Below are 8,386 nucleotides of genomic sequence, written 5' to 3'. Positions count from 1 at the left end.
TAATATATGAAGTAATTCCTGGGTTCCTTCCATGTCAGGCAATATTTGATAATGTGGTTGAAGAAAATGATGAAATAACTAGAACTACTGTGGAGAACATGCATAAGAGAATATTAGGATGTCTTCCTGGGGAGTGGGGTGTTTTAATAAATAAAGAGGTGGCTACAAGAGCTAGGGGTTTACTGGTTTTATATTATGAAAGTAATGGGAAGAAGTATGATTTGTCAGGTTTAAAAGTTAAAAAAATGTATTTTAAGAGAGATAAAAGCTCCTGCTTCGGAAAAAGTGTTGTCTAGGGTGTTTGTAAATATAGATGTGAAATCAATATGGAAAAATGTAAATGTAAAAATAATGATTTTAAATTGAAACATAATAGGATTTTTACGAACGTGGTTTTACATCAAATAAATAGGGATATTAAAAGAGAATGTGATATTTGTGGTACGGCGGTGGAAAATGTTATGCACTTTTTTATTGAATGTAGTAGATTACAAGGTTTTCATGAGTTTATAATGGGGTTGAGTGGAGGAGGTTGTTTCTTTTTGGTTTAAATGGAAAACTAAAGTTTTTAAATTTAATTTGGTGAATTTTGTACTCAGTCATGCAAGATATGCGATACGATTAAGAAGGAATTTAGGATGTTATGAAGGGAAAAGTGTTAGTGTGGAGGTTTTATTTAGAAGTATTTTAGAGAAAGATATAAATATGGTGGAGAAATTTTGAGAAACTGTTTGTGTGGGGGAGTACTTTTATTGAAATTATGTTAAATGGAAAACTTGTTTTTAGTGGATGATTGTGTTTTTAATTGGTTTTATTTTCTTTTATTAAAGGATGAATTGTTCATCCTTATTTATTATTGATTGAATATTGTGTTTTTTCATAATAAAAGATTTTTAAAAAAATGGTATGCCCGATCTCATCTGATCTCGGAAGCTAAGCAGGGTCGGGCCTGGTTAGTACTTGGATGGGAGACCGCCTGGGAATACCAGGTGCTGTAAGCATTTTGTCCACTAGGGTGTGCTCTTGCATTATTTCATCAGCAACACTGCCTTGTAGTAAGCATTTAATGATGAATTGACTAAATGCAGCTTCTATGGGCTAGTCTTTCCTGCCCTTTTAATAGGATCAAAGTTCCTTGTGTTGATAGTTATAAATACAAGGCAGATGCTAAGAGAAATAAAAATATTGTTACTGAATGCAGCTTGTGTGCTCCCTTGCCATCATTGGGGACTTTACCCGAGCGTCGGGAGCAGTTCTTAACCACGCAAAGTCTTCCGTTAAGTTTTTCGGAAGATGGAGTGGTAGGACGGATGTGCCCGGAGGTTTATTTCTCTGTAATGGGGCCCTGAGGATTCTCAGGGTCCATTTTGAGACCTCCGGCTCAGCGACGCTGAACTCGAACATGGGTATCGCAGTGGTACAGAGGAAGCTAGCGATGTGGAGGGCTAGGTCTTTGTCTTTTTTAGGCAAGGTCCTGGTTCTCAAGGTGGATGTATTGCCGTCTCTATTGTATTTGGCGTACATCTTCCCATTGCCGGCTTGTGGGAGGAGGCCTCTAGTGAGGCTGGTGTTTCAGTTCATGTGGGGTGGCAGGTACGAGTGGGTCGCCAGGGCACGCATGCTCTGTCACATCGGGGAGGGGGGTACCACATCTCCCCCTCAAGCTGGACGCAATTTTTGGTTAACAGAGCTTGCTCATCCAGTGATACACCCTTCCGGTTACCTCCTGCGGGTGTTCTTCTCATACCAGGAGAGAAGCGTAATGGTGTGGTCTAACACGGGTCCTCAGGCGGAACAGCTGCCGTGGCACTTTGGCCATGTGGCCAAGTGGCTGCGTGCGCACCCCGAGGATGAAGTTGCCCGAGTAGGTTTAGACCACAGGCACCTGTACGAGGAGGTCAGACAGGCAGGGAGTCCGGCGCCTGTGGTGGGCATCCCGGCAGTGGTCTGGGAGGGAGTGCAGGCGCGGTGTCTGGACAACAGGTTCAAGGACCTGAATTGGTTGAGCCTCCACAAGTGTCTGCCGGCACGTTCCATCACGTACCGGCATAGCTTGGCGCGATCCCCCACCTGCCCAAGACCATCTTGTGGCGGGGAGGAGACAGTGCGCCATGTCTTTTGGGACTGTGCCTTTGCCAGAGTAGTATGGGCTAGGGCACGGGTGTTGTTGGGAAGAGTAAGAGGGGATATTGTGTTGACGTGGACAAAGTTAGAGAGAGGTGTAGGGAGAGCAAGAGGGACGGATAGGGATAGGTTTCTGCTATGGCTTCTCATGAGCCTCTTTAAGCGGGGGCTGTGGGAAGCTAGGCAGAACATGGTCAAGACAGGGAGAGATTGGGGGGTGGAAGGGATAGTGAGGAGGGTGGAAGGAGATTTGAGAGGGAAGAGAGGAAGTGGGGGCAGCATGCTGCTCGGGAGAGGTAAAGGGGGGTTTAGGGTTATTTTAGATGTAATGGGTTAGATTAGGGACTTGGAGATAGGGAGAGATAATATGTAGGATGTCGGGGAGGGAAGATGCTCCCCTGAGTTTTTGTTGTGTTTTGGGGTTTTCGTTTGGCTTTGCAACTAAAAATGTCTAGTTTTGAATTTGATTGAAAGGCATTGAAATTAATAAATACATTTAAAAAAAAAGAATCTGTTCTTATCAGTTTAATATCTGATACGTCCCCCAGGGAGTCGGAAATGGGGCTTGCTCCGTCCGCTCCACGCATCGACCCGGTATTGCAGTACCTCCGGGAACGGTGCAACACTTTTCTCCCATTGTCAAGGAAAACAAATACACAAAGGTATATAAACAGCTAGCAGAAGAAGAGAAGAGAAGGAAAGAAAAAAGAAGAAACATCCAAACTGAAAGAAGGGCGAAGCGCCCTTCATGGAGTCCCCCGTTTTCCCTCCATTTTACTTTAAAAAAAAACATTGACCAGGATTGTGTGTGTCTGTTTTTGACCCCCCAAAAAATACAAATCACTTCACCAGGATAGTCTGTCTGTGACTTTTTAACCAATGCCCTCAAACTTGGAAGAGTGGGTTCGGAGATACTTTCACGGAGCAGTGTCAGATTCAGTGAGACCGATCCCGGGTCCATCATCCTCACACCTTCAGTCTTCAGTACACTGAGACCCAGGGAATGTAGTCTGGCGCCAGTGTTCACGTTGTGTCCGGTACAGTCCACAGAACAGAATGCGTAGTAAGGACGATCTACCAGGGCTGTTCCGGGGCCATCCATGTATCGTCCAGATGCACAGTTCAACAAGATCTGTAGACCTGCCTTGTATTGTGATCCACTGGCTGTTAGAGACTGAGTAGACGTTGTCTTCCAGTTAAACACCACAGAGAACACTGAGACGTCAAGCTTTCTTTTTCCGTAGTAGCACACTAGAGTGATAGGCAGACATGTACCATCAACTTTATACACTTGGTATGGTTTCATCAATGTCACCCAGTAACTTTCCAGGTGTCAAATTTCCTACAAATGTTCCTGTAGCAATAACCTTTCTCTACCCCAATGAGGTCAGGCATAGAGTGGTCACTCCAACCACCTTAGATAGAGCGGGCCACTCTAGATCTCCCTTGTAATCCGGGTCTGTCAAACTCAAGGCCTCCGTTCACAACCCTGTCTTCTCCGTCAAACTCAGGTCCCCCATCCATACCCCGATATTCTCCGTTAAGGTCAAGTCCCCCATCCACACCCAGGTATTCTTCTTCAAGTACAGGTCCATCACTGATGACACTGTGTTTTCCGTACAGATGCACACATAGAGGCAAGTGCATTGTTGTAACAAAGATGAACAGGTGACCCGTAATAGTCATGCTGGATATAGCTGATACCTCTTCCCCAGTGTTCATACATGTAAACTGTTGTAACAACCCAACCTGACATATAAGTACTTCCCTGTATTAGTAAGTTGGATACAACATCAAGTGTTGGATAACTGAGACGTGGTGGTGACTCAGAACTCACAGACTCAACATTCCGGGGCAGGGCGAATGGCCAGTCTGCCCCCCGTACTGCCATTGGGCCCCGTGCGAATTTGATAATGGATTCTAAAAACGCCCCCCCCCTACACTACCTTCCCTTAGTTGTGAGTTCTGAGTCACCACCACGTCTCAGATTTTGTGCCTTTTGGGTATGGTTGTTGTTCCCCTCTGTCCCGGGCTGGGTCAAAGTGACCCCGGGCAGCACTGTCCCCACGACCTCCGTGCTACACGGGGAGGACAGCGGTGTATCAATGTGCAAGAGGGCAGCCAAGCGTGCCGGATGGTGTCCAACTACCAAACAGTGCCGAGCGAGCAGACAGGGCCAAGCACCACGTGCCTCGTCCATTCGCGTGGCCCCTGTAAGCTGGCCGTAGAGAGGCCAGCTTAGGAGGACCCTAACCCTAACCACCCGCGGGAACCCGGCCTAGAGTGCACAGTGTGTGTCTCGGGCCCCGACCTCTGACTTCCATACGACTCTGGTTTCTCTTCATTACGCACAAGCCTTTCGCCTTTTACTAAAGACTTCCGTGGAGAGGAACACTTACGAGTTCAACGTATTTTTGGAAGGGCTTTGCTTCTGGCAGAGCCCGGTATCTTGTTTCAAGAGAAATTGACAGAGATGACACCGAGACCTTTTGCTCAGGCGTTTGACTTGAAGCCGGCTGATCGGCGTATTTTTCCACTCAAAGTAGTCGCTCGGGCAATTGAGTTCAAGCCTGACGACGACGACTGGCGTATTTGCCAGGCTTTGAACAAATAGTCGCACTTGGCTTAAAGAGCTAGTGACTTAAAGACGAATTAGCGACTTAAAAAAAAAAAAAACACCCGCCTGTCACCAGGGGTGGGGAGGAGCCAACTTTTGCCAAACCGCTGAGGTCTGCCGAGACCCCCGGGTGCCCGGCGGGTGCAGGATTCAATTTGTGGGTTATCGCTTCTCGGTCTTTTGGCTCAGATCAAGCTTGGTACCGAGGTGCCCCAGAGCTCGCTGAGTCGAAAGGTCGAAGGGCGATACGTTTTTTTGGGTGGGCGGAATTATTTCCCGTTTTTTTTGTACTCGGTTTTTCTTTTTGAAGAACGCCAGGAGCCTATTGAGGAGGCCATTCTTCCGGAGAAGATGGCACGGAAGACACCATCCACATCGGTCCCTGGGATCGGACGAGCAAATACGGTACGTTTTGCATGGAGGGAAAAGGACATGGAACCGTTCGGAAGGGAGACCTTTGGAAGGAACCTGCTGATTGATGGGGGTGCTCAAACTGGCAGTAAAAGATGTCTTTTGCCTCCAGGAGAACCCATTGGAGGGAGCATATGAGGTCAACTTGTATACGGAGGATAAGCATGAGGAGGTAATGCAGAAGGCAAGAGATATGGAGAAGGAAAGGCCTGTGTGTCACTATGCCGTGACAAGTCTGGCAAAGAACAATTTTAGAGTCATGACCATTAACATGTACAACCCGCATGTAAAGGAAGAGGATGTGAGAGCCTTCCTGGGGAGATTTATGGACAACATCTCCTCAGCAAGGCTCCTCAAGGACACTCTCGGGTTTTGGACTGGGAGGAGACGCTATCAGGCTCTCCTTAGTGAAGACCCAAAGGGCCTGGGAGGCTACCTCCATCCTTGGGGCTGACAGGGGGACGTTGTTTTATGCAGGTCAGCCTCCGTTCTGCAGGCGTTGTGTGGCCTATGGCCATATCCTCGCCCCGTGCAGCACAAAGAAGTGCAGGTTTTGTGGATCGGGTGGGCACGAGGCGAGAGACTGTGACGAGCCGAAGGCGTGTCACGGGTGTGGCTCATTAGCACAACTGTGGCGGGAATGCCCGGCTCGTCAGAGGTCATGCGCGTCTGCAGCTGGGGGGGGAGCGAGAGCGGGGGATGGGGAAGAAGAAGAGGAGACCAAGAACCGAGTACAGGCACAGAGGGAGCGGACACACGGGTGGAAGAGGAGGAGAAAGAGGAAGCGGGAGGAGAAAAGGACATAGTGGAACCGGAAGGGCAGGAGGCTGAAGGAAATAGCTTTTCGGTGAAAGCACATTTTGCAATATTCTGAGTAGATAGCACGGCCATCATGGCTAGCTATTTTGACACCCACCAAGTTTGGCACTCACTAAACTCAGATTTACTATAAGAAAAATTGGATTACCTTTGCTGTTCTTCATCAGAATGCACTCCCAGGACTTCTACTTCAACAACAAATGTTGGTTTGGTTCCAAATAATCCATAGTTATATCCAAATGGTCAGAGAGGGCACTTCCTGTTTAGAATCTTCTCAGGTTTTGGCCTGACATATGAGTTCTGTTATATTCACAGACACCATTCAAACAGTTTTAGAAACTTTAGGGTGTTTTCTATCCAAATCAAACAATTATATGCATATTCTAGTTTCTGGGCAGGAGTAATAACCAGATTAAATTGGGTACGTTTTTTATCCGGATGTGAAAATACTGCCACTAAGCAAGACAGATGAATTTTCTTTTAAAGAGGGAGCGGATATTTTTGAATAAATGATTTGATATTGAGCTGGAAAAAGTTGATACGGTGGAGGGTTTTGTGGCAGGCTTTATGGAAGCTCAGGCTGCTGTACACAACTTTGAAAAGAGTGCACATGTATGGGGGCAATGGGGGGGGGGGGGCGATCAAGGCTGTAGTGAGGAGGTTTTAGTGATTCTAAATTACCTGATGCTGAATGATAAATGTATGACAGACATGACGGTTAAGGAGATATGGAAGGCTACCTTGGCCAGTAATAGGAATAAAAGTCCGGGATCAGGTGGGTGAGTTTTATCATCTGTATTGTTGGACGTGTATGTGTACATGGAACGGGCACAGGTAGTTCCAGAATCATTGTCCACACGATTGTTAAATATTATATAACAAATGGATCAGGGAGACGCTGGAAAATTTTAGGCCTTTAAGTTTATGGAATACTGATAAGATTTTGGCAAGGGTTTTCGCTAACCGTGTTAATAAAGTGATGGGGAGTATCATATCTGAGTCAGACAGTGTTCCTGGGAGGGATATTACTTGTACAATAAGGGATGTTGTTCGACATATGACTGTTGAGGGAGGCATAGTTCTTGGCCTAGATTTGAACAAGAAAACTAACTTGTGAATGTAGGCATGTGAGGGATGTAATGGATATGCATGGATGAAGGTAAAATGTGTGTAAGTATTAAAGGTGCACCTAATCAAAACCACATCAACCAGAACACAAAACAAAATGGTGCTTGTGGAGCAAGAGAGAGGAGCGAGACGCAGGACTGGGCACCAGGACCTTTTATCACCTAGTTGATCCCAAAAACAGGTGCAACTTATCACCTTAACAACCCAATCAGCTCCACCTGTCCCCAATCTGCAAATATAAACAAACACAGAGAAGGAGGCAGGGAAACCGAGGGGGTGTAACACCCCTCCTATGAAAATCAGAAACTAAGAAAGACCTGAAAAGAAAACCCACAACATGACAAATACACCAATACATCTGATCAAAAACAATAACTAAAAGCTTCAGACACAAAATACTATACAAACCATAAAGGTAAGAGGCCCACCGGATGCCCATGATACCAACCCAACCAAATCACCTGACCCCATCCAACCTCAGCAACCACGGTACCTGGAAGCAACAATTTAAGTGAAATAAATGGAGACCAAGCGACAGGAGAGCAGAAGCCAGAGCAACAGGAAGGACAAAATAAACCCTATACAGACCACCAACCGAAAATGAAAACAAACAACGAAGACGTCCGAAGATCGACTAAATCGGTGCACGGGAAAGCGCATCAGCCACCACATTATCCACACTTTTTACATGTCGTACATCCAAATGGAACGCCTGCAGGAACAAACACTAGCGTAGCATGGTGTGCAGGAAAGTAAGGGGGTTGTGGTCAGTGTAAACCACAGCAGGGACCATACATATGCTGCAACGCCCAGATGAAAGCAAGGGCCTCCTTCTCCCCCACTGAATAATTCAACTGACAGCTGTTAAACTTTCGGGAGAAATAACTAACAGGATGTTCAACACCCCCATCTGCTTGAAGCAACACTACACCTGCCCCTAAGTTACTCGCATCCACATATAGGCTGAAGGCAGTTCCAATCATGGGGCAGCCAACACAGGGTCAGAGCTAAGAAGCAGTTTCACATTTTCAAAAGCACTCTGACAGCAGGAAGACCAGATTAAAATCAGCCCTCTTCTTCAACAGATCAATCAGAGGTGCTACAACCGTGGAGAAGTTGAAGCAAAACCCCGATAATACCCAACTATACCTAGAAAGCGTTGCAGCTCCTCCTTGGTGGTGGGCGGTGGAAACAGATCGATAGCGGCCACTTTAGCCCGCACCTGCGAGAACACGACCCTGCCCGACTACTCTACCGAGGTAGGTCACTATTGCCTGGGCAAACTCA

General features: G+C 46.6%; 1 non-coding gene and 1 pseudogene across 1 annotated transcript; both read left to right on the top strand.

Annotated features, from left to right (window-relative positions):
• Positions 1–2,614: 2,614 nt before the first annotated feature.
• Positions 2,615–2,752, top strand: LOC123730448 (uncharacterized; annotated as a pseudogene).
• A 1,697-nt stretch (positions 2,753–4,449) lies between these two features.
• On the top strand, positions 4,450–4,566 carry LOC123730451 (U5 spliceosomal RNA). The gene has a single exon (XR_006761895.1). It is a non-coding gene; the product is annotated as a U5 spliceosomal RNA (small nuclear RNA).
• The last annotated feature ends 3,820 nt before the right edge of the window (positions 4,567–8,386 follow it).

The sequence above is a fragment of the Salmo salar genome, chromosome 24 (genome assembly GCF_965601325.2).
Source record: "Salmo salar chromosome 24, fSalSal1, whole genome shotgun sequence".
In the NCBI taxonomy this organism is placed as follows: Eukaryota; Metazoa; Chordata; class Actinopteri; order Salmoniformes; family Salmonidae; genus Salmo; species Salmo salar.
This window is presented reverse-complemented; position numbering and strand designations above follow the sequence as displayed.